This window comes from Halichoeres trimaculatus, unplaced genomic scaffold (assembly GCF_033239565.1).
Source record: "Halichoeres trimaculatus isolate MK-OKI-2021-1 unplaced genomic scaffold, fHalTri1.1 fHalTri1_scaffold_14, whole genome shotgun sequence".
NCBI lineage: Eukaryota > Metazoa > Chordata > Actinopteri > Labriformes > Labridae > Halichoeres > Halichoeres trimaculatus.
The window spans coordinates 10,089,792-10,117,505 of record NW_027437192.1 but is presented as its reverse complement, the minus strand read 5'-3'; the positions used below and the strand labels follow the sequence as shown (position 1 = coordinate 10,117,505).

At 40.4% G+C, this 27,714-nt stretch overlaps 1 protein-coding gene across 2 annotated transcripts in view; it reads right to left on the bottom strand.

Moving 5' to 3' along the window:
• The window catches only part of samd12 (sterile alpha motif domain containing 12), a 146,815-nt gene that overhangs the window by 29,329 nt on the left and 89,772 nt on the right, over positions 1-27,714 (bottom strand). The gene's annotated exons all lie outside the window — the stretch shown is intronic.

The window sequence follows — 27,714 nt, the reverse complement described above, 5'->3', positions numbered from 1 at the left end:
CTTAAATTACAAGCACATCTCACGCATGTGAAGACAGTGCTCCTCCTGTGCATTAGGATAGCACTTCTCTGTGGTGCCTCTCCTCTTGATAACACAGCTTTGAGTGCCTACCTGTAGTTTAACAATCTGACTGAGTCAACACACATCGGGTGCACAGGGGGAGGTTAATGTGAGGCAGATAGTGCGCCTGCTGCACTGCTGGTGAGCATCAGCATTGTTTGCTGAATGCATTAGACACACAGTGAGTGACGTTATCTCAAGAAACAGAGTCTGAAGAGTGTTTCCAGACATCTAAAACACAGGATCTGTGGGGACTGCCTGATGCTTAGGAAACTTATCACTGGATCTAAATCCTCCATCATATCAAATTTCATGGTGTGGGGAATATCACCAGTGCTGCACCGCAGAGATGTAAGGTTAATCTCATCCAGTAGAGTGTAACATCTGAACTAACTCAAAAAATGTCCCCAAAAATTGACCAAACGAGGATGGATCAGCTCTGAAGTATAAAGCTGCAACAACCCATGGCTGAACTTAGAGGTAACTTAAGGTTAACTTACGGGTATGTTAGGCGCTTCCCTGTTGGTTGTGGCTGCCTGTTGCACATAGACTGAATTAAACATGGACGTAGTCTCGCCTACGTCACCTGTCTGTTTCTGAAACGGAAAATGGAGCACACTGGCTATAGCGGCCATATTGGTAGTGGCAAAGGCTTCGCCTACAGCCATAGGGCGCCGGCTGTCACGTGCCCCTCAGCTGTGCCTCTTATTGGGGGAGCTTGTGATCTTAATATCCCCTGAACGGCCGCATTAGAAAAAAATTCACCCTCCGTACAGTGGGTGCTGGTAGTAAAATTAGTGACTCAGACAGGAGACATTTTTTGAACCAGGCTGTAAATAGGTTAATTTCTGCTTTGAAAATGGCTTTTTTTGGCTTGGTGTGAATGTGATGTGCACTACTTCTGGAGCCAGCCTCAAGCGAACACTCGAGAAACAGCAGATTTTAGCACTTCCGCATTGTCTCATATTCTCAGACCGGAGGTTGCCGCTTGCTGTTGCAGCGGCTCTCCCTTCCTTGTCTGTATCTTGAAATTTTCTTTTCTTCTTATTTTTTTCTCTTTTTCATCATTTTTGCATTGGTAGTGGATCGTTACTTTGTGTGGTTCATTTGTTGGTCATGGACACCAAACTGGCTTTGTCTTCAGTGATATTTTTACTATTTTAGCTCCTGTGTTAGTTTGGAGATCTTACATGTAACCATGGCATTGTTTACATGTGAAACCAGATGTTAGCAGCCTGTAGCATGTCAATGCTAACTGGTGCAAGGCCTGATGTCTTACCACAAGAAGAGTAGAAGGAGGTGAGGATGACGTGAGCTAAGAAGTGACGACATCAACCTGTCCTTCCATCCATCGTTATTGGGAACGTAAGATCTATCTCCAATAAGATGGACGAGCTAGCTGTGCTACCCCGCAACAGAGGGAATACCAAAGGGCAGAGTAGCATCATACTATTCACAGACATGGCTAACAGAACTAACACCAGACATCAACGCCACACTGGAAGAACTCCACCTGCTGTGAGCAGACAGGATAAAGGAGACAGAGACTGAACTGACTGCTGAAGAAGCTCAGTCCTGGACCCTGGGGAGGTGGAGGCTGGCTAGACTGGACAATGATGGACAAGCTATCATTATTTATTTTCTTATGGACCTTTTTGCATTTTCTATACACTTTCTTACTTTTGTTTTCTTGATTGCTGCTATGACTCCTCCTGAATTTCTCCCCGGGGATGAATAAAGTATTTTCTATTCTATTCTGAAAGGTTGATTTTCTTGCTGGTTGCTTGGTTAAGAGGGAGTATGGAAGTATGTGCTTTTGTTCAGGCTTTAAAATGTCCCTCCCAATCTCTTAACATCATTTTCAGCGTGAAAAATAAGTCCTAATTTTTTCATCACGCTAGTGTTTTTTAAACCCCTTATTCAGCCACTTTAAGGCTCCCTGCTCTATGTACCCCCTTCCTTCTGATTGGCCAGCCATCTAAAGGCCTGTCAGGTGCAGACCTTGTTTTTTGGGGTGCTCACTTTTCCAATGTGTCATGAACCAGTAAGGAAACCCTCGTGTGATGATCTCATCAATTCAGCAAGTCTCATGAAGATCTCATGATACTCTCAGAATGGCCCATTTTAAACGGTTAATAGATAGATTCAGGGATTTCTACAACACATGAATATGTAATGGTTTAGGAATCTACACATTTAGTATAAGCAGCCAGCATTGTTACGTTATAATCGTGTTTGAAAAAAGGGACGACAGAATACCCTCTCTTTAAAGTTCCCTCAGACTGTTCAATCGATGTTGAAGCTGCATCCAAATCATTCATTGTTTACTGTTCAACTGGAAGGATCATTGTGTAGCGAGAGTACCTTTAAGTCTCTTTAAAGCTCCTGATGCCTGCATAAACCAATGACTCCGGCTCCTCGAAAAGGATAATCAAAATATAGATCTATTAAAGAAGGGTGAATTTCCTTTAAAGTGGGGTTAGCAGGCGGCTGCAGAAGTTGTCCTCTTCAGACCAAAGCCTGCCTGTAGCAGAAAAGATGACTGCAGCTCTACATGAGTGCACTACAAAGAGTCTGGTCTGAAGTGCTCCAATCTTTCTGCTTCTGCACTGAAGAGGCAGCCATGGAGAGAGACAGTTATTATATTAATCTCTCCTCCAAGCTGCAGGTAGGCTTTCCTGTGCGTGAATAGATAACTGCAGTCAAGTTGTGCAGCTTAATGGTGTAGGAGGACAAAAAAAAGACAGAAGGAGCTTTTGCCAGAGTACTTGAATGCAACGTGTGGCAACAATTTGTTATTTTAATCCAAGACCGGTCTCTTCGGGAAGTGAAAGTGAAGAGAGGGAACATTTGCACAAATCATGACTAATCATCAAAGCCTTCTTCTTCTCACACGCCCCGCAAATAAACGTGTCACCTGTTTTCACCGCCTACTTGACGCTGAGTAATCGCACAGTGAGAGACATCTGCCATGTTAGTGGATGGCGGCGTCGCCTCCTACATCTATTCCAGCCAATTGAAGGGAAGGAAGTGAGCGCAAAAGGATGTACAGAAGGATTGGAATTAAACCTTTGAACACCCAAACAATAGATCAGTTTCAGCGGCTTGCTAACGCCATTACATAAAGAGTTTTCCTGCACTTATCTGCGGATGATATTATAGTAAAACACCAGGCACAGAGAAACACCTGCTACAGGCACAAATAACGCACCAACTGTTTGCCAAGTGGAACAAGGAGGGAGAAAAAACGCTCGAGAGGAGGCTGCTTGGGAGAGAAAAACAACATCAGGTTGGAAATGCGAAGCTACAGATGGAGGAGAGAAAAATGGAAGGTCCTAGAAACACGTGACGGAAAGCATGGATGGGTGGAAGCATTAAAGGATTGTCGGAAAGTGGGAGGCGTACAAAGAACAAGACTCAGTGTAGTGTTTGTAAAATTAGTTGAGCTAATATGTGTGCCAGATGGTTAGGGTAAAATTAAACAACAATTAGAACACAGAGGAAGAAAAAGGGAATCAAAGAGGAGTGTTTGCTGGGAGTTTTAGAGCCGCGTTGGCTGTAAAATCTCAGTGCAAGAAGCAGGTTTAAATAATCACTGAATAATTTACAAGTGCCATTTAACCCCAGTCTGCATGAGAGTGTGCTGTATCGGCTGGGTCAGGATAAAAGCTAGGTCTCTAATGAAGGGCTGTTATACATCCTTCTGTTAACAAGCCTGGCTGCCCCAAGTCTCTGAGAGTACACGAGAGTTTGGGTAAGTCTGACTGAAGCACTGACAGGAATGCAAATCAGTCTTTTTCTCAAGCCTTCACTGTATGATAATCACTTCCTCTGCAAGGAATGCGGTAATTTTGGGAAATCCGAGGATGCTTAATTGGTAACCTGAGGTGGGAGATAACTGAGTTTCCGAAGACAGGAGTATGAGCATGTGAGAAGAGAAATAAAAACAAAGCACATACAGACAACTGGTTTCTCTTTTTCAGTCATACTTGCCTTTAAAGATAAGAAGCTGCTTATATATAATCACCTTTTTTAAGTGGAATTTGTGAAAAATGTTAGCAAACAGGGGCCTATTATTGTGTTTGATGTCATCCAGATTACCTTTAGTCTTTATATCCTGTTTTGGTCTCTACCAACCTGTGATCTATACAAGTTTTTTTCCATCTAGCAGAAACATGAGTGATTATTAATGCTGACAGTGGGTTGCACAGGTTTACAAATGAAAGATATACAATTTAAACTTCACTTATGAATACATTTAGAAAAGTACATTGGCCAAATTGTGTTTCATTTTGGCACTCTGTTCCCCCCCAGCCTCATTCAGATTAATTTTGTGTAACCATGTTTCAGTAGCAGCTGTTTACAGAGTCTTTATGGTACACACCTAGCACAAAAGACCAAACAGATGAAGTCAGACAAAGTTAGCAACCAGTGGGTCAAATTATGAAATAAACCCTAACTTTAACCCTAACCCTATTCCGGGAGTGGCAATCTTCTCGTGATGCCACACTCACCCTTGGAGTGGAAGCAGAAATATTGTTATCTACTAGGTTCCAGGTCGTAAGTCTTACAAACTTCAACAAAGGCAGTCTCCTGCATACAAAGGCAGTCAAAGACAAAAAAAACAGCCATGCCTGCAGTCAGTGAAAATCTGGAAAGTGTTTAAACTGATAGAATTTTAAAGCTCCTTTGTGGGGTTTTAACCTGCTTATGAAACACAATTCAACACAGCTGATGACTTTTTCATAACTAAAAAGGGCAACTTAGATCAGTGGCATAGGGATTACTACTTTTGTATGCTTATTCACAATGTTTGAAACTGCAACTAAAAACAGCTTGTCGACATGTTTTAAACAGTGAGTGGCATGGCTGATGCATTTCTTTTTTTTCAGTTTTTTTTTTTTTTTGGTAAAAATGACATCAGCAGGACAAAATCAGCAAAGAAACAAGCAGTACTCTGTTCACAGGCTCCAAAATCAATGCAAACCACGAGTCCCTCACAGGAGCTTTAAGTTAAACATACTTGAAAGCAACTTGGCTAATTTCAAAACACAGCTGAGATAAGCATTTAGCTGTTTTTTCATAATAATTTTTTTTTACAAGTTACAGTTATGGTTGGAAAAATTACATGTTTGAACTAAATTATTTTTTTAGATTATTATTCTGTTGATGACTAATTAGGAAACCTTTATGCTTTGGTCTATCTATAGGCTAGTTGGTAGATTTTGTTCACAAATGGTGACTTTTTAGCCCAGTTTCCACCAAGCGGTTCAGTTTGCTTTGGTTCGGCACGGCACAGCATGGCACATATTTTACGGCGTTTCCACTGACCAACCCTGGGACAGATCTGAAAAAAACCTTGACAAGTCGTATCACATTTTGGGACCCTTCCATTGAGGTGCCAGACTAAACTAATTAGATCCCGGACGGTGGAGCTACAACACAGCAGACCGTTGATTGGTCAAAACAGAACATTCGTCTCTTCCTGTGCGACAGTGGCTGTATTTCTCTGCGTGTCTCACAGTCTTCTCTGAAACAAAACTTGAATGTGAATTTGGAAATTGCTGGACGTTTCCCATAATTACACTTTGTTTACTGTGTTGCGGTTTTCTTCTTTGTTGGATTTAGCACGGCACACTGTCGCCCTACTATGGCTGTTATTTACGTGATGCAGCAATCTGCTTACAGCTTACACGCTGCCTACCATGAGGGGGCATGGTCGGTTGTGGAAACTCAAACAGGACCAGGCTTAACTGTACCAAACCGTACTGACCTAAACCAGACTGATTGGTGGACACAGGGATTTAAACTGTTACAAAGTTAGTAACAGCCTAAGAATTGGACTGAAATTGCCAGCATAGAAGTAAAAAATCATCACTTAAACATAAATGTATTCATGAGCCCAGCTTGTTTGGAATGATGTTAACATGGAAAAATGTAAATGTGAAGTATCTGGCAAAGGATGCTTTTTTTTTACAATTCAAATAACCTCATAAAAATATGTTAAACCCTAAATAGGTTCATGTTAGTTACTACACCTTGAAATTGACTTTTAAGTTGAGAAGGTAGACCGTGTAAACAGAATAAATACCACTGGGTTGAGGAATTATGATTTAATTCAAAAAGCATAAACAAGCTAATCTAATTTGGATGTTATAAGGTGCTCTAACGCTGTGTTGGTGTATAATTACAGCTTGTAATTTGCATTGGTAATTACAGGGAGCAGAAAAGAAATTTTGCACAGAAGTTGGCGCTCCATGCATTCATAGAACTATCAATGTGCATGTGTGTGTACACTCAGCCGTGTGTGAAAGGCAGACACCTCTCAACATATGCTTGAATGGATCCTTAAATGAATCATCAGTCTCAGTGAGAGGGCACAAGGCACTTAAGTGGGATCTTTTGGGCCTCCTCTCGGCACAGACAGAAGTAAAGGCGACTGCGTGCAAAAACCCAGAGCAGTTTAACAAAAAAAGATTTCACTCTTCATTACAGCAGAGGAGAAAATGAGTTTGTCTTTACGGATCAGTGGTTGGAAGACGAGCAGGTAGCACGCAAATCCTCTCACACCTCACTCTGACAACTGAATAACCAGAACAGCTTCAAAAATTCAAACCAAATAACTCAGCGTTACAGACGTGCTAACTGTGATTCAGCCTGTTAGTCAGTCAGAGGGAGGTTGATGGACAAATAGGCATTACAGCCCTTGCCTCTTTATCTCCTTGTTCCGTTTAAAGCTGCACTTGTGTGATTGATGGCTCAATGCGGGCCTTGATTTGTAGGAGGTGAAATAAGACGGGAGTTACAATGGCTGACAGTACAGGAACAAAGGAGGAGGAGGAGATGTAAATGGAAGACAGGAGGGAAGAGGAGATGTGGAGATCCTTTGTTAATCCTCTGCAGAGACAGGCTGACATTTGTTGGTGCAGCAGGCAGGCATTAACACTGCCTGGTTGAATACAACAGTACATATAAGGTCTTTGTACAGCTTACTCAGTGGTTGTTCTTCCAACTCATTTTTACCATTTGACCGTCTGTCAGGAGCAGCTGATATTTCAAATGAAAACAGCTTATAGTCAGAGCTGACCCAGATGCTTTAAGCTTTGTTTGTTGTCACTGTATTCAGTGCTAAAATCTGCAGGCAAATGCTTCCTGTCATTGTCCAAAATTCAGTCTGGGCTGCTGGACTGTCTTTTTAGCTTTGCATTCAAGCTGGAGATAAGGTTGACCAGGCTAGCAGGCAGTTAGCTAACGCAGAAGTCTGTTTACTTTTCAGGAGAATAAAATCGTCAAAGAGTCGAAGAGCCAAAAATGAAGAAGCATTTTTTGTTGGTTGAACCTCAAAGGAGGTTTTTTTGATTTTGCAGAGCTACTGTATGGTAAAGGCTGGTAAGCTAATCTTTGAAACAAGAGACTTTAACGGGATACTGAGGAAGTCTCTTTACTCCAACATCTGCAGAGCCAGTAAAAAAAAACAAAAAAAAAAACACATATTAAAGTTTGTAAAATCATTATTCAGAAGTAGTTTTTCATAGTAGTCTGTTCCAGAGTGGAAGGAATTAGCTTGTTTTTGAGTGTTTAGCCTTTTCACCAAAGAAAAATAAAAGCATGATTTTGAGTAGCTTTTTCACCAGAGTCAGAATAAATCCTGAAAGCAAAAGCTTCTTTAGCTTGTTTCTAAGTGTTTAGCTTTTTGCTTTTTCACCAAGGTGAAAACAAATCTTGAAAGCACAAGTTACTTTGGCTTGTTTTTGGATGCTTAATTGTATCAAAGTTTGAATAAACCTTGAAAACAAGAGCTTCATTAGCTTGTTTCTTGGTGTTTGGATGTTTGACTAAAGTAAAAACAAAAGCAAGATCGCCTTTTGTTTTTTTTTTCAAGGTGTTTAGCTCTTTCATCAGAGTAAGAATAATTCTTGAAAGCAAAAGTTTTGTTACCTTGTTACTAAGCACTCAATTAGTTTCAAGAGCCAGGAACATTTCTGCTGACATTTGATTTTGACAACGTGTGAGATCCCCCTGTGGCCTTGTGCCTCAAATTTTTACACTGTGCATTTAGTTTTTCTGTGCATTTTTATCTCTGTGTTCTACACTGAAATCTGCTCATGCTTGCTAGCTCTAACAAGCTAACAATGCTTTAATTAATACTGTAGCATCTGCAGAAAAAATCCAGAGACCTAATCCAGGTTTGATGATAATGTTTATTGAACTACTCAATACTGGTTACGTTGGCTGTAAACAGGCTAAAAAACAACAACAAAAACACTTGACTCTCTATTTAACTCTCAGATGATCTCCTATCACTCACTCAGAAATGCAAAGAACACATATAGCTGTTGGCTGCTGAGCTGACCTTCCTGGATGATGCATTCACTGAACCTTGTAATTGTAAGTCATCTTAACAGTAACATATTTCCATTATTGTGGCAATGCAACAGCATCTGGTCTCTGGTCTCTGGTTCAGATGGCACAAGGGGTGGGAGAAAAAATCGAAAACTGATATATCAAGAATTTCTGTTTGACAATATCAAAATCGAGATTCTTTGTCAAAAAATCTATATTTTTCTTTCAAATTCTTCATTTCAGTCTTTGTGAAAAAAAACTGGATTGGAAAACAATTTAAACAAACATTTTAAATCTAATCAGCACCCCAAATATCATTCCAGAATCAAATTGCCAGAGTAGCATATCGTCCCAGCCCCAGATGGCACAAGAACCAACACTCAAACCCCCTCAGTTGCTTTTAAAGTGATACTCCAGGATGGAACAAGTTGGGTCCTATCACAAGGTTTAGGGCAGAAATTACCCCTACAGCAGTGTTTTTGTGCAGCAGAAGCCCAGGGCGCTCGCACCAAAGACCCCCTCCCTACTCCTCTGCTGGTTTCCTCTGCACTCAGACGGGGCCATATTTTACTTGACCAAAAACACAAATAAACGGACTCCCACTGGAAAAATCTGATATCGGTCTGCATTCACGCTTTCTTTAGAGAATTTTCAGCATGTTACTTTCACACAAAAACACTGCTAAATAAGGCTCTAGTTCTCATCGTGTCTCTTCGTCCTGGCAGACTACCTGCGTTTGTTTATGTCTGGCACGCCGCGCACGCGGACTGATACACTAAGCGGCAAGCGCCTCGTAGCCAGCTGTGGCTCTGCAGCGGAGGTAGCGCTGTTTTACCACACAATGAGAACTAGAGCCTTATTAAGCGGTGTTTTTGTGTGAAAGTAACGTGCTGAAAATTCTCTAAATAAAGCTTGAATGCAGACCAATATCAGATTTTTCCAGTGGGAGTCCGTTTATTTGTGTTTTTGGTCAAGTAAAATATGGCCCCGTCTGAGTGCAGAGGAAACCAGCAGAGGAGCAGGGAGGGGGTGTTTGGTGCGTGCGCCCTGGGCTTCTGCTGCACAAAAACACTGCTGTAGGGGTAATTTCTGCCCTAAACCTTGTGATAAGACCCAACTTGTTCCATCCTGGAGTATCACTTTAAGGCTTAACTTATCGACCACAGGTGCTATTTGTGACAGAATATGTATTTATTTAATTTTGCCAAAGACCAACACTTCAGCATGAGAAACCAGGGATATGGAGTCAGAGCGTAAAGCCAATCAAATGCATGTGTTCACAGCCTATGCATGAGCATTAGCGGCTATGCAGAACAGTGACTGTATTTGTGTTGTAAGTTTTTAAGTGCAATTTTTTTCAGAGAAATTATCATGACCCATTAGTCCTTCAGCCAGTTAAAAGAATAACTGAGTAGTTCACAGAAACTTTAAAATGATGTGAGGATGGTGTGCTAGAAGCTTCTGTTAGCCAGTTCCTACATGTTATTTTGGAGAGAGACCAGGACAACATCTGTCTTTGTGTTGTAAATAGTTCAGTATCAGCAGTTGCCATCCCTCCTTCTGTTTTCTCCTTCAATCCCTTTTTCCATATTCCCTCACACTTTTCTCGTTACTTAGCACTCTATAAAATAATCCTGTTTGTTGTTGCTCTTGTTTTTACCCACACTGCAACTGCTCTGTCATCATCTCCTTTTCTCCCCCCCACCTCTCCTCTTCCCCCTGGGGTCTGCAGTGTGTTTAAGACGAGTAGCTGGCAGGTAATTACTGTCACAGCCTAAAGATCTTAATCAAGGTGCAGAGATGCGATAGAGACACGGGCCCGGGTGACCGTTTAGTAATCATTTACAGCACACTTCTCACAGCAGCATCAAGTGTGAGCACTCGTGAGATTGTTTACTCAAATCTGTGTGCACTTTTTCTCTTCTCACACACACAATAACACGCACTCTGCTCCAAACTGCAATTACAGAAGCAGCCACTCCAGGCAATTTGGAAGCCGGCGCGATAAACCGAGGTGTTTACATCATCAAAAACGGAGCAGCACTGGCGAGGAGAAAAGACGAGAGGAAATTAGTGTCGTCCTTCACATGTGAAGATTAAGGAGCGCTGACTTGTGTAAACCTCGCCTTTTCATGTGATACTGATGGAGCCTCACTTCAGGTTTACTCGCAGCGCTGCTGTGGCGCCGTTATCGTGTGTAAACAAGTGAAGTGGAGGAACACTCTGCGCCTGTCGACGAAAGAGCAAGCGATGGGGTTTTGGTTTGTTTTACATCACAGCTCAGCAAAGAGAGGGGATGAGGGGGAGAAGCTAATTAGCAACTTCTTCTGTGAGCAGCAGCGTGGAAAACTAGAGCAGGCAAACTGCAGATTATTGTATGTTGAGCTGTACATCACCTAAACGTCACTGCAAAACACCCAGACAAAGATAGAGGAGGTGTAAAAATGTTCCTGTGCTGTGCAGAGTATGAGGTCATTAAACTGCTCTTGATTAAAAAACACTTTGAATTATTTTTCTTTTCATCCCCCTCAGCCCTGAGAACTGTACTTTGAAATGATATCCAGCTGTACGGACTGAGTGTGTGAACATAAAGTAAAGAGCAGTGTTATAAACCCAGGTGAAGTGAACATTTGTGGCTCTGGAACATTCCAACCACTCAAAATCTAATCTTTGTTTGAAGTACTTAAAGGCACTGTAAGGTTTTTTTCTGATTTTGAAATAGTCCCTTTTTTATTGAAGCTTCATCATGACCTCCAAAATATATTTAAATTAACAGCTCTTAAATCTTTTTTTCCTCCTTTCCTCATTTCTTTTTTTTGAACAATGAATGCCTGGGATTAGATGTGAAATCGTTCAAAAAAAGAAGTTCTTGTGGCTGAATCTGGCGCAGGACTCTTCTAGCTAAAAGAGTTATTGTGGCTATGAACAGGATTTCAATTTTATACTGGTGTGCGAATACTTCACTGCTCCAAAAAATGTTAATTCAATGTTTACCCCGGCCTTTTTGGGACACTTGAGCACACATCAGGACAAGAGTTTGTGTTTTTTTGGGCAGTTTCACACAATGTTGTCTGTCATAAAATGATATCATCAGCAAAAATCTCCAATGAGAAAATATATCAAATACAAGTAAGCAGTTTAGTCTAAGTACAAGACAGGTTTGCAGCAAATAATTGAGGCCAGGAGTTGAACTAGTGACCACTCCAACAAGAACTAAAGTATCTGTACATGGGGTGCACTCTTGGTTGGCTCGACCAATGCTGCCCCTACATCAAGCTACAACACTCAGTTTCAAAGACATGAAGAATTTGTGGAAGTGCTAAAAACAGTCTGGTTAAAAAAAAAGAAAAAAAAAAGGAAAACATCCATAGCTTATCTCTCTTTCAGCACACACTGTGTGATAGGGAAGAGTACCTTTCACATTTGGGACTGATTCCCATTACCTGGCAATCGGTATTGGTTCTCAATGGTACCAATTTTCTGCACTTTTTGTGTTTATGTGACAAAAAATTTCAATTTGTTCAATAATTGTTTGATAATAAAATGTATATTTTTCAATTTAACATATTTATTCTTCAATATATAATCTTGTAATGCTGTGTTCATGTTCAGCATGGAAAATCACCTACTCTTTTGTTCCCTCCCAGTCACAAGGATACATTTAGGTACCTTTGATTTTACACAAATCGATACCTGGTACTTTTGACAGAATTTGGTCAGTACCTATAGAAGTACCTAGTTTGGTACCCATCCATACTTTATTTGTCATTATCAGAGTTACTAAACTTGAGAGTTTCGCCCATATAAGGGCAAGGCTGACATGACTGACAGGGCAAAAAGGCCTAAGACCTGCCTCTTTACTTTAACATAACTGGAATGAAGCTAAGCTGTGATCTGTGTTACCAATATGACATCTGTTGACGATGGGCTTCAAAAGTCTGTATCAGAAACAAATGGATGATGTCATAGATACTATTAAACAGTCTATGCTGTATATATTCGATCTTATGATCAACTGACAACACGTAGGATATGGATAATAGATGAATAAATCATGGAATCATCAGCAAAACACATCAATTGAAAATACAATAGCAATTTTTTTGTGTCCAATAAATTCAGAAGACATATTGCATTATTTCCCTCTTGGAATTTGATTTTTACACAGTGTATTTCAACATGCTACATGCACATAGGCCAGATATAAATAAATTTGCTCAACCAGCATTCTGTGGATGTGCACCAATGGACTTGAGTCCATACAGGGGCTTAGTGATCCTATAGTTCCTGAGGCAAGTCCCTACAGACTGTGCTGCCATTACCCTTAAACTAAAACTACTCAGTTTCCATGAGTTTGCTCTTTTTCTTCAACTCAAGTTCAGAGGTAAGGAAACAAACAGTATGAAAATAATCATTTCAATAAAACTGAGAAAAAGGGAGGATCTCTTCCTTTTTGAGATAAAAACTCACGATACCCAGGTCAAAACATGCAGCCTACTGAGACTCATTCTACTTATGTCTCTATGCTTGGCTGTAAACATTTAGATTTAGTTTTATGACCTCAGGAGAGAAACAGACTCAGTGCAGCTGCCGTGTTAAGAGTCACAGAAGCTCTCAGTCTGAGTACATTTATTCCCCAGGAAGAGGTGAGCTGATGTGGCACGACAGCGACATTCTGTACGCTCTCTGAGGGAACAAGCCGGTAAAAATGAGATGCCACGATGATTAATATCCATAAAAATATATGGACACATTGGACTTGAGCTGGCGACAATGTGAATGCTGTAGAGGGAACAATGACAAAGTTTAGCAATTTCTGTTCTGGAAGTGCAGCCATGCAAAACGGAGGGTGGAGAATTGCTATGAAATGCAATTTTCAGGAGGAGAATTAGGTTTATAGGTATTCCCAGAGTTCCGGTAATTGTGCAGATTTCTGAGCGGATTCAAAAACGTACTTTTAATGTATGTGCATGAATTTGCAGGTGGGAAAGTGTGTGTTTTTGTGTGTCTGCGCCACTATTCTCCATCATGCTGTGTGCTGTCATGCAGTGTTGTACAGCGAGGAACCATTTGATCAGTCACAGGAAAGAGAGTTTGTGAATCGGTGTGTGTGTGCGTGTGAGTGTGCAGCATGGCAGACAGCCATCACTCCTCTCCCAGGAGCCGGTTCACTTTAATTGAAGCTTCGCTGAAACACAAGCCTGGGCAGTACAGTAGCACTCCCGCACAGAGCAGAATACACATACGGAAACACTCATAAATCACACACTTACACTCTTTTTGAACAAGAATTAATGCATAACAAACACACTCCAAGACTGTGACAGAGTGACCATTGCTCAACCAAGGTGGTTGTTTTATTTGGTCTGAAATACTGTGAAAGACAGAGGTTTAAGAGAAAAGGATGATGAGAAAAAGCAGGATCAATGAAAGTGGAGTGAGCAATGAGAAGGACAGGAGAGCAGGAGTGAAAGAGAGACTTTAAAGCGGGGAGAAGACGAGGAGCAGCACGTTGAGGAAAGCTGAGATGAAGCTAGGAGCAGAGGGCGGCTGTGTGGACAGAAAATTAATCGCTCCACTCTTTGTGGTTTTCACTCCAACATCATGTTCTAACTGGATGAAGGCTGAAGGTCAAGTTTGTTAACCGAGAACAGCATGACGGAATGGTTTTAAATACACAGTGAATAATTAAATAAATAAACCGTCCCTCTCTCAGGGATGAATCATGCATCTGTGATTTCTTGTCTTGGCAGGACCCCGCCAAATGGATTTATCAATCAGCTTCCTGCAATGAGACTTCTGCTCTCAACATGCACAAAGCTGCACAGCTATGCAGCAAAATAAACACACCTCCCAAAAAAAGATCTGAGATCTGCCACTTGATTTTTTTTCCCTCGTCTTTTCAGATTAAATGTTTGGAACTGTCTTTGCTCTGCTTTGTGATGGTTTGACTCCTACTTACTCATTTAGTAGGGCCGTCGTTTGTGTTGTATAAAAAGGGTGGGTAGATGAAGCTCAAACTTCAGCCTACACCTAACAGTCAGTACACCATTATATTACTGTGGCTAAAAATGGTTCATTTTTAAAATCAGGAAACATTGCCAGTCAAATCACTTTCTAATTTAAGCTGCAAGCAGCGTCCTTGCACTCTTGCCCGTCCCCTCTGCTGGTCCGTCATACCTGTTTCCCCTCCATTGGCAAGGTATTATCTCCACTGTTAGGGTTCCATCCGTTTCTGGCACTCTTAGTGCTATAACAGTTGATACTAGGGCTGGACAATTAATCAGATTTTAATCGTGATTTCGATTTTGCCATCTGGCAACCATAAAAACAATATCATCGAAGAAAAACAATTAATATGCCACACAGCGTAGATGTATGCAAGTTCCTGTGCTTCATAGCTCTTCTGTGTTCCATGTGCAGCCACAGCGAGTGTGTGTGACTTCTGTGCATCAATAATACTGTATGTGCCACTTGCTGGTTCTTTAAAGTTGTGTTTAAATCAGTACTGAAGTTTTTGAATAAATGAATAATTGTGTATATTAATTGTGATTTCAATATCACTTAAAATAATCGGGATTCTTATTTTTACCATAGTCGCCCAGCCCTAGTTGATACCTTGTATTATTTCCTGTGCTGAGTCACATGACTAGCTGCACGGAACTCCTAAACAGTGTGTGACGTCATCAACTGCAGCAGAGTGAAGGGTGAAATTTATTCACAGCCATTTTGGAAACAACTCCTCACAGAGGCCACAATTTTACCTTTATCTGTGTAAAAATGTGATACTTTTGTAGGAAATTTTGTCAGGAATCCAACCATGTAACTCTAAAGCTGTACGACTTTTACTTTTTTGTCTAGAGACCCAAATGGGCAGCCTGCATCGAACTGGAACTTTTATCCTATTCACTCTTAATGGGGGAGCTGGGGGGGGCTCCTGTGGGGTTCACCGACTTTGAGGACTTATTTGAAAAACCGAGTCCGGGAAACGTCAAAGTCCCACACATTTTTTGTAAAGCAGGGTGTCGTCTGTCATATGAGCAATTTCAAGCTGATACCACATATGCTTTCGGAGGAGACAATTTTTGAAGAAAGGGTAAAAATGTGGCAAAACTTTATTTTGAAAGGCAAAATGCTGCTTTCCTGTTGGAGATAGGTCAGGGGTGTCAGTGTATGATTTTTGCATCTCAATGAGACATACATTTTGACATTGGTTTGATGTCTGTATGACATTCTTCTTGGCCGCTAGGGCCATTTTAATGTGCCTAGGTGGTGCTAGAGAGCATCTTATGGGATTTTGGGAGTCATGGTTGGTATCATATCAAAATTTTTGGAGCTCATAATGTGTGCCAATTTTGGTGTGTTTTTGAGCATATTCAGGGGGTCTAATGGGTGATTCAGTGGAGGAGGGAATAATAAGAAAGAAACAGATGAAAAACGATAGTGCTAATTATATGCTCAAAATTAGAATACTTTGTATATTGAGAAGACTTTGAAGCTGTTATCAAGAAAGCAAGGCAATTCTTGTCAGGGCTTTCTTGGTACTTCAGTGAGTCTTTGCTGCTGCTCTCCTCACCTTGGCTTTCTGTGTAAGCACATAACTGCAGAGGTGTGCTCTCCCTGCCTCAGGCATTTAGTATTCCATGTGGGCATGAGGAAGGAACATAAGCTCTCAGAAGAGAGCTATATTGCCAAATTTGATCTATTTTTATGAAAATAACTCTGACAGCACATCTGACAGAGTTTCAGCCTGGAGGTGTGCTCTCCCCTCCTCAGACTTTGGCATTTCACACATACACATGGAAGGGTCAGGAAGCTCCCAGAACAGAGCCATACTGTCAAATATAAATTAATGCATACAAATAAAATTTATTTTGATGAAAGTGGTCAACACAAACCAAAATTTTCTCAGAGGTAAAGATTTGAGACCTTTTGGGGACGTCCAAAACTCTTAGGATCAATAGAATTTAATTGGTTGCAGTTTTAAAAGGAAGAATTAAGATTCATCCAGAACCTTTAAAGACGACATGATTGATGTGTGATCTTGGTCTTGGCTTCAAATTAGTTGTGCTGTACCTCTGATTTTTTACAGCAACAATTCAACCCTTTGTTTTGTCCAGGTTTACAAACGCTCTGGTCTTCATTATGACTTGGTTTAATAGGTCTCGATTATGAAACTTCAAAGTTCATTATGCTTGGATTGCAAGGCAGCAAAAGTTTCCTTTGCCTTCTCAAAACAGAGCTCTCTTTGTTATTATCTGCTGATACAAACAATATCTACAGTTTTCCTTTCAGAGGGTTGAACAGTGTGGGCAGTTTCTGGCTCGTAGCAGACCAGCTCCCGTTGATCTGTGATGCCTTTTGATTTCACACAACGAAACGAAATAGAAAGAAGCATTGAACTATTAATTATTAATTAACCTCCAAACCCTCCAGCATTTCCCTTGTTTCACATCATGATCTAAGCTTCTGCAAACCAAGGTCACATGGTATCAAGCGGTAGTAATATTCTGATGCTGCGTTTCATCACCTTCCTCCCCCAATAAAAAAAAAAGCTTATGTATTCCCACCATTAGGGCCTGTATAATGAGCAGCAGGACTCTGTTTAACATGCAGTAAACACCTGCACCGCCCCAAATCATATTTCACTATTTCTTCGAGTCAGCAAGTCTTTCAGCGGATGGTGCATAAGAGTGGTGATGTTGAGGACGGGGGGTGCAAGAAGGGCTATTTGTATTCCGCTAATCCTGCAGTACAGTGCCGCAGAGGGTAATGGGGGTTAACAGGACCTTCACTTAAACACGCTGAGCTCCCTGCTCTCACTAAATTTCACAGAGGCCAGAGGAAGGTGTACCTCCAGGTACAATACCCCTCCATCGACCTGCTCACCCAGGACTGCCTTGGCTCACTGATGGGATTATGAAGGTAGGGGTGGGTGGGCAGACAGGAGGGGGGATTGAGTTGCAGTGGTGGTGAGAAGGCACCTGTGACCATGGTGCGCTACAAAACGGTTTTATTACTGTGCAAGATACGTCTCTAAAAACACTAACGACCAGACTTGACTCACTTACAGATTAAAACTTTGTTACTCGATTTGTCAGAGTCCTTCAAAAGCTACCATACAACTTCTGTTGTACACATAAATGTAAGAGTTAAGTGAAGCTGCCATCCATAAAAAACAAGAACAAACCACTTACCCCAGATAGACCTCAGAGCTGCATGTGTAAGGGTCTGTGTCCATTAATGTTATTTCTTTTGTCACTTATTGTTGCTAGATGATGAAAGTAAGTTCAGTCTGTCTAAAAATGCTCTGAACTCTTCTCATTTGCTATTATTTACAAAGAATCATAAACACAAATGATAAAAATCATGTCGTAGAATTGGCAGCAGCTATATTTGGGACATGACGTGTCAAAACAACTGTCACTGCCTTGCACTATGATGATATCAGAAGTCATGTACCCTCTTGATGTTTTGAGTTTGACAGGAAGGGTAAACTGTTGTCTGCTTCTACGTTCTGAAAGTTAAATTATCTTCAACTAACAGTGCTGTTATTGCTGTTATTAGTTTGGTCGAGATTGCTTTTGTGCTGAGGACACTGAATACACTGAACTGCAATGGTTTTATAGGCACTGAAAAAAAAAAAGTGTGTGTATGTGTCGATACCCAATATGTAACTTTGCTGTTGCAGCAAAATTAGCAGAAGAAGGAGTTCTTGGTGGATGAAATGGATAAATAGAAACTAACTCTAGCTGCTCATCATGTTTTGACCACCTGTTTTGCTTTCTATTTGACCATGATTACTGACATTTTCTAGTATCTAAAAGTTACCTAAAAATGCACAATGATCTTCTCCTAACTGTTTTGTGCCTGAAAATATCCAGAGTATAATGTTATATTATAAAAGGAAACATGAGTTTGTGTAAAGCACACTCATTATATTTCTTTAAATATTTAGCAGAGGTCCTTTTTAACCTAAGGCACCAGGCCTTCATTTGAAGAAGGCTTTTGTTTGAGGCAAACTTTTGCTAGTATTTCTCTTTTTTTCTCTAGTTTTTTTTTTTTTTGCTTTTGAGAAACACAACTTACCAATATATCTTCCTAAACTGAAATGGAGTGTGCTACATAAAGCTTCCCTTTCTTTTTATATCTTGAAAGATTCATTTTGTGTGTAAAACATCTTAATAACTGAACTTCAACTTGACTCAATATTTTATCCCTGAGGTGTTGCTTTGCTTAAAAAAAAGTGTCTACTTTTTGTAGCTTATGCTCACACACGCTCTTTTGTGGCTTTGATTCCACTCTTCACACTTTGTGGTATACATCAATTAGCCATCTAGCCACCCATTCGTTTCCTATATTGACTCTGCTGTCCATCGCTGAGGTGACCTATAGAACATATCCCAGCATGCACTGGGCAGTAAGAATGTCAGACTATGGATACATTCCGAGATAGTACAATACTAAAGAGAGACTAGTGACATTTAAACTGATCTAATTAAAAGAAAAAAAAAGTTTTATTGTCTTAGATGTCATAGATGAACACTGTCATGATGTTACTGCTCCAGAGACTACAACCAAGACATATGCAAATACGGCTCTACACTACATTTTCATGTATAAATAATTGATCATGACTGTATAGAACATCTTCCCCCCTAAATCATATATTAGTCTCACATTTGCACATTCCATTTACATATTATGGGGTAGGTTTACATTATAGATTAACATAGGAGGAAAGACTTGAGCTGTGGCTCGCAGTGCAGCAACCAGGTCAAGAGACAGTTATAAAAGAGAGCACATAGTTACAGTGATGTCACTGCTACAAGTACCATGAAACTTAAGGTTTTTGTTTTTTCCTTCAAGTTTTTTCAATAAACATTAATTGGTATGAAATGGTTATAAAGGGATGTTTTAATAATAACAATGTAATGCAATCATTAGCATGTTCTGCCAATAACAAATGAAAGTAACTCAGGATGGTGGTCGAGAAGTTTGTTAAAATTTAAGAAAACAAAGTATTTACAACCTGTGAACCCTTTACAAATATATTAAAAGCCCAAAATTGGCAAAGAAACCAAAAAAAAGAGTAAGAAAAGTTGGTTTTCTTGGAAGTTAAACATGAAGGCTGTTTCCTGCATTTCTCCTTAACTGTAGACTAGCATGTATTCTGTCTGTTAGCATTTTATTATTGACACTATTAAGCTGTCAAGTTAGCTGTCATTAAAGGCTGAAAGATTCTCATTTTAAGCACCTGGTTTAATTAGCTTGAAGCATTAAAAAGTCTAACAGAGACGGAGCAAACCAGTAGCTAATACTAGCTAATTTAGCTTGCTAAATATATATATATATATATAAAAAAATACTGTGATAGTAACTACTCATAAACTAGCACTGCAATAAGAAAATCCATCTTCCATTTTTTCAGGTTGACCATGAGGAAGCTGTTATTTGATTAAATATCATTGGAAATCAGTTAGCATGGATGAAGCTTGGTAGATTCAGCATCAGTAACTGGCTATAGAAAAGCATTTAGCTTTTTTCTTACTGAACTGAAGTTTACTCCCTGCAAGCTCGGCCAGTCTGAGACAGTGTTATGTTTGATAAGCACTTTTTTTTTAACGTCTCACATAATGGTGAAAGTTCATGGAATTAGTGGGTTTTTGTAAGCTAACAGAAACAAAAACAAGGCCAATGCAAGTTACCATGATCTTGCTAAACGTCATGTATACAACATTAAAGTTTTGTGTAAGGTCCAGTTTTTAAAATTGTGCCCAAATTCTAGCAGGCAGACAGCATTTCCAAGAATCTTACATTAGCATGTTTAGCTATCTGTTTATAGCTTTTTAACTACAGGAGTTGTTTTAGCTGACCAAAGTTGCTTATGCTTTATTTTTCAGATGTGAATCTAACTCTGTATTCAAAGTGTGGCTTGAGAGGATTAGCAAAAGAAAATCAAGCTAGAGGCTTTCCACTTCAATCAGTGGTATAAAAGAGAGAGCAACAGGTGGGGAAAAATACTTGTAGAACCTATATTAATAGTGTTAATAGCAGCCTGTGTCTTACTTTAAATTACCTTACCTCAAGTAAGGTTGTAGTGCGAAATGTCTGAGCACCCTTAACATTAATTGGCAATGTTCCCTGTAATTTAAGTTGGTCTCATTTGGAAAAAGTGAGAGGACGGTTAGACTCCGTCTCTGCCTGTGTGTGCTGACTCGGTTGCCATGACCATGGAAAGGTAAAGTAAGGACGGCACTCGTCTGAGTATCCTCAAGGAACCCCGGAGGTGAGTGTGAAGTGAACACTGGGCCAGCACTAACATGTGATGTGGACACTCATTAAAACGGGAGCACTGTCAAAGAAACAAGGTAATTGATATGACTCATGGTCCAAAGGGTTGTTTTCAAAGCATCAGGTTGGCTTCAAAGAGAGATATATTTGGCAAAAGTTCAAAGGGGGGATCTTAAAAACAAATTACTTAAAAGTAAAACTTGACATATCTCATAAAAAGCCATCTTATATGAAGAAAATAAAAAAAGTGTTCCTGAAGTATCAACAGAGGTAGCACTAAAAGAAGCAAAAGCAGGCATCAGATGTCATTATGTTCAAAGACCAAACTCCCTGTATGGAACTTTTCATTCTTACTTAATCCTACCAAGAATGCTGACACCACCACAGTTCAGTGGGTATCTCCCCAGTGCTTCATGAGCCTGATTCATCCTCTTCACTATCCTCCTCTAACTGTGTTTGGTGAAACCCTCAAGGCTTGCTAAAGTACTCTTAAGTCTTATTTCCCAACAGAGCTTGTGAAACCACCCACAGATACTTTTATCTGTAAAGAAAAGTTCTGCCTGACAACATTGCATCTAGTATAAAATGTTACTTTGAAGATATTTCACTTTTGCTATCCAATAAATAGTTAAAAAAGATATCACTGTCCACTGTCATGGTATGACCATGGCAGTACAGGCATGAGCACCACTGCAGGATAAGGCGCTGAAAGTTTGCTAATATGTAAAAAGAATCCAACAGGACATCAGTTAGTGTTAAGAGAACCATTTGTTCAGTTACATTTTTTTATTTAGTTGGCTAACCTTGGAGTTAGCGCTAGCTAATTACACTTTTTAGCTTCTTGCTACCAAAAACTGTGAGTTTGTTAAATATTAGTCTCTCTATTTGGAACATTTGTTCATAAAAGGCCAAACATTAGCTCTACATGAACAAAGTTAGTAACCTTGGGCTCTATTAAACGGTTTTTCTAGGAGATTGAAATTAGTTTTGGGATATATTAGTTTCCATGTGAAAATTTTGTAACAGAGCAATTTTGAGCCAAACTATTTTTTCCAATTAAATCACAAAGAAGGAAGTTTCTTGGTTTTTGTATGACACACTTTTAAGTCTAATAGAATAACTCAAAGGAAGGTTAGGTAGGTTGCTAATGAAAAGTTTAAAAGGACTGTTAAAGTTCAAAAACAAAAAACTAACACAAAGAACTGATGTGCAAGTGTTGCTGTTTTGTCAGGCTTCTGTATGAAAATACTTAGTAATGTTTGGCTTTGGGTTGTTTTGGGGTCTGAAAGCTGCTTAAACTCTCGAGTTTTAACATTGTAATTAAAACTAAGTCAGTTTATGTGGGAGTTGCTTTTGGTTCCAGATAAAAACTACCATGACCTGGACAACTGACCTTGGCAGACATGGAGCTGAGGCAATGGTGCTGCCAACTCAGTCCCACCCATAATAGGGTCTGATCATGCATACATCTTAGAAATCAATTCAGGTGGGATATCAAAGAAATCATCCCGGAACAGTAAACATAATCAAATAAATGAGGTAAAGAGGCTACAGAAATAGTCCTTGTTGGATTTATTTTTCACACAAGATGCAACCACTCTACTGACATACAGTACCTCACTTGTGTTCAGTTTGCCCAAACAGCACATCTGTTTATGGGAATTAGTAGGTTGCTTTGACCAGAACATTCTCTCTATTCATTTATATGTACGAGTTTGTAAAGCTTCAAAAGAACATAGTCCATCGTGTATTTCGGTCATCTGGTTCTTAAAGGTCAGCTCCAACTTTTCCTGGTCTTTTGTTTCCAAGTGCAAAAACAAGACAGCACTTTATCAGTCTTTTCCTCGGCCAGCCCTCCCAGAAGCTGTTCTCCCAGACCCCTCCGTGTATAAGGTCACAAATGAGCCTTTCAAGAGATGTTGTGAAAGTAAAGGTCACCTTTTCAAAAACACGCCCTCCACCTCAGACAAGAGGACAGTCATAATCTATGTTGTCTCTTCAGGACTCTGGAGAGTCAACATATTCTTAGCGTGTTTGCCCGCTCTGCCCGGCTCCATGGCTTCTCTTTTCAATAAGTCAGTGTTAATGCCTTTTTTGGTACTTTTATATAAAATCAGGTTCTGGGCTGGTACACGCATCCACAGAAATAGCAGGGGATCTGCGCTCAATATCTTTGTCAGATAGTATTGTAATTGTGTGGGGCTGAGGTGGCAGGAGCCGAGCACTTTGGTTTGGATATTGCCTGGTTAGATTTCCCCTGAGCCTGGTGCAGTGTAAGTAGTCTCTCCAGGTCTTTCTCTCTCTCACATCTGTCTGTCCCTCCTTGCTCCTTGTCTGACGCTGACTATTTCTTGCTGTCTCACCCTTGCACTGTGAGAGAAAAACAAGAAAATGAAGGTGTTTATGCACACACTTTTAGGGAGGCATTAGTAAACTGAAAAACATTACTAGTTTGTGCGGCATCCACATGTAAATGCTACATAACAAGTCCTTTTTTCCACAACAGCACAGTAAGCTCACAACAGTGTAAACATGTCAAAGAGATAGCGTTCAACATAATGTATCTGATCCTTTCACATTATTTCCAATAATGTAATTGTGTACTGCACCATGTTGTATCCTATTGTGACATCATGCCTTATAACTGGTATTTTACTGTATCATATGAAATCCATCTCATCCTGTTTTATTGTATGATATGAAATGTCCTGTCATGATATAGTTTTATGAAACCCCTATCTATTGTAAAGGGGGGGAAGCCCCCCCCCTGGAAGTCGAGTCAAATTTATTTTCCATATAGTGCCAGGTTGTAGCAGACTGTATTAAGAGTTACCGCTGTCAAAAATCAGATCTATACCTTTTTTTAGTTTAACAGACCAATTAGCCCTCTGTTATTCATCTAATTTACATAACAGGATGTTATTTACATCATTGCATTCACATTTCTTCTCACGCTGGTTCGTGTATGCATTTACACACACAGACAAGTAAATTCCGTATAGCGGACAGAGAGCCGGGAAGTCAAAACTGTAAACCTAGGGGAAACACTGATACCTACCATTGACTCTTGTATTGTACAGCACTATATCATATTGATTGTTTTGCATTAAGTAATGTCACATTGTATCTTGCCACATCATATCATATTGTATTGCTTTGTTTCATAACATACTATAATGAGTTATATCATAAAGGTTTTTTATACCATATCATTTTATGGTACTGAATCATACTGAGTAATAATTAACACTGCTGCATCACATTAGGAAGTATACTGAACCATACTTAATACCTATGTATTGTACCTTACCACACCATATTGTACTGTGTTACACCATGTTATATCTCACCCCACTGTACGGTACTGTACCTCAACTCACCATGTTGTAATGTATGGTATCTAACCTCACATTATTATACTGTACCATACTGTAAAATGTTATACCTCAACCCACTACAGTGAATTGTATCTAACTCTGTCATATCGGAGGCTCTTGTACCATACCATACTGTTCCATTTCTGACCAACTACAGTAAAGCTAAGTAACCAAAACTACGAAGTAAAGGTTCTGGAAAAATGGAAAAAAAATCAAAATTGGATGTTTTAAAAAATCCCTTAAGCCCCCTTTGAAAAACAGTCCATAGATTGTGGTGCCCTCAAGGTGTCAAGGAGCGCATTCCACATATGTGGGGTAGCAGGCAGCACAAAAGGCCCTAGCTTTCATGGTCCTGAGTCTAGTTCTGGGTATATGGGTGAGGTTTGAGTGAGTAAGGAATGTGTTGGTTTTGTGTGGATTGAGAAATTTTTTTGAGGTAGGAGGCCACATGTCCATGTATGCATTGGTGTGTGAGGAGGGAAACCTTATCCTTAGTCCTGGTGGAGATTTGAAGCCAGTGGAGTGAGTGAAGAATGGAAGTGATTTTTAGCATCTGAGAGGGATGTTGAGGGGTGGAGTTTGGCGATGTTGCAGGAGTGGTAGGGTGAAGTCTCGCAGAGATGGTTGATGTCTGATTCAAAGGTGAGTTGAGGGTCCATTTTACACCAAGGTTTGTGACTGATGATGAGAGGGCGATTTTGGAGCCAGAAGGGGAAATGCTGGTTATGGATGATGATTGGGTCTGGTGAGGGGTGCCAACCAGGATGGATTCAGTTTTGGAGCTGATGAGTTGGAGGAAGTTGTGCTCCATCAATGCCTTTATCTCCTTCAGACAGGTGGTGAGTTTTGACGGGGATGAGGGTAATGATGAGGGTGGGGTTGCAGCCGAGGTGTTTACATAGAGCTGCATGTCATCCGCATAGCAATGGAATGAAATTCTGGGGCGCCTGATTACTGTAGTCATGAAGGTAACCTTAGCTTGACACGATGACTGACAGCTGCATAAGAACCTAAGCTATGCTATGACTTATACAGGGAGTCTTTGAGTAAATGGTTGAAGCCAGCCTGTTCGCCCTCTTTCCATTCTTACTGCTAAGCTAGGTTAGCCAAATAGCAAATATGAGTAGCATCACTTATCTCGTCTGACTGGCACAGTGAAAGAGAAAGCAGTTGCTGATAAGAAATGTAACCAATGACCCAAGTGGCCTTTCTTTATAATGAGGACAGTCTTGTGTAACAGATATCAGATAAATGCCCCCTTATTACAGGCCTATAATGACATGTCAGAGTGAACCACCAAATTAGACTCAATTGCAGCTTGGAGCAGCAAGAGAAGGGGATACAACAGTGGAAGAGATTATCCAAGAAGTGAAAATAAAGGAGTGCAAAGTGAGATTTTAAATGTGAGTAAGTTATGAAGCAAACTATGGCTCAGAAATAATATTGCCAGCCCTGTAACCACTTTAATCATCAACTTTCTTTGTCTTTTTCCACCTCTCTGTCTCATCTCTTCCCTGTCCTCTCTCCCTGCCTGTCTGTTCATTTACACTTGGCTGGAAACCAAACGACAGGGCCTTAATTCTGGTGAGAGACACGGGGCCATTTTAGGAAATAGGATTAAGGGGGAAAAAGTTCAAAAGTACAGGAGAGGAGTGAGACAGCAAGTGACAGCGAGCTGGAGAAAGCACAGCGAGGAGGGATTATGAAAAAGAGATGGAATGTGTGGGAAGGAGTCTGACACGTCATCTCATGTTCTTCTGCAAACGGTGAAAAATATTGTGCAAAGACCGGCGAGTCAAACAGATTGACTGAAAGTGCCTGCGCTGTGTACGGCTCAAGCTGTAAATACGGAGGTGATGAATAAGTCAGCGAGGCTGGCCGCTCGTCAGAATTAAAGTATGCAGCTGAATGCTTTTATTCTGACAAGGGCTGGATGCTTGAAAAGGTCACTTGTTGATGGACCTCAGCTGACAAAAGGGCTAATTTACAAAGCACTGCCAGTAAAGAGAATCTAACTAATGCATCTTACTGCATCTATAAAAGGTTGAGGGTGAGAGTTTCAGGTTAAGGCCTCTGCACACAATGCAGTGTGTGTATGAAGGAATAAATGATGACCTCCTGTCATCAAGTGGTGCATTGTGATGAACTCTCAAGCATCTGTCTGACATTTGCCCAGAATCCCCACGTGATGGTAAACAAGGATGGATCACATTTAAAGAGCTGAACAAAAGAACAGCTGATGACAATCATCTTTCTGGGTGTTCTCTGAAAAATGTGACTCCCTGTTGTGTTATTTGTCACAATTTTGTGTTCCCTTTAGTGAAGAGAAGATGGGAAAAATAGCTTAGCTGCACTCCTGAATGATATAAAAAACAGTTGAAATTCTTTGTCAGACACTTCATCAGGATTGAAAGTGAGTTGATTGTCGTCATTAAATGTTGGGAACTTCATTAAAAATATTCATTCAAGGAGAGATGACAGCTAAAGATGTGATCAAAACAATAACCATCCACTTACCCTTGAGAAAAAAACTGAAGGAAGCATTTGTGCAGTTAAGGGCGGAAAAAAAAATGAATTGGTTGCTTAACAGAAATAGCGACCACTTATCTCACTGTGGCCTTTAATGGAAACTGATTTTTGCAGCAGATGAACAAGGCTTCCTCCCCCTCTTCTTTTCCATTTCTTAAAAAAGAAAAAAAGCTGAACAACATAATTTTGTGAAACTACTCTCTTGTCCCTTCTTCAAGTGAATTAATCCGTACGGACAAACACATGGGGGCACAAGTGAGCAGTAAGACATCTGACATCATCTACACATTCAATCATCATATGGCTCAATAGGGTTGTGCTCTCGCCACCTTAGGGTTTGGCACCCCATATAGGCATGAGATAGGGCAGGGAGCACCTAGGACAGAGCAATGCTGCAAAATTTGAGCTACTGCATCAGAGAAAATCTGCCAAACTTGAAAGATTCCAGTCTGGAGGTGTGCTCTCCATGTCACAGGCTTTGGCATTCCATGTTTGCATGTGGAAGGGCAGGGAACTCCAGGAGGAGAGTGATTTCACCAAATTTTACTAACTGCATAAAAAGGAACTCTGCCAGCACATCTGAAAGAGTTTTTGTAAGGGGATGTGCTCTCCCCGCCTCAGGCTTCGGCATTCCACATAAGCGAAAGGAAGGACATAGAGCTCCCAGGACTAAAAATACAGCCAAATTTAAGCTACTGCCTCAGAGCAATTCTGTCGGCACACCTGACAGATTTCAGTCAGGAGGTGTGCTCTCCATCTCTTAGGCATTCCACACTGCCACATGGAAGGCCAGAGCCTGTTTTATTTAAACCAAATTTTAGCTACTTCATGAACACAACTCTGTGCTCTCCCCACCTCAGGCTTTGGCATTCCACATAGACACAAGGAAGTACAGGGAGCTCTAAGAGCAGGGCCTTTTTTAAACCAAATTTTAGCTACTGCATAAAAATAATGTTGACAGCACACCTGATAGGGTCCTAGTCAGGGAATGTGCTCTCCCTGCCTCAATCTTTGGCATGCTACATTGGCACATGGAAGGGTAGGGAGCTCCAAGAGCAGGGCCGTTTTTTTTTTCCTACCAAATTTTAGCTACTGCATGAAAATACCTGTC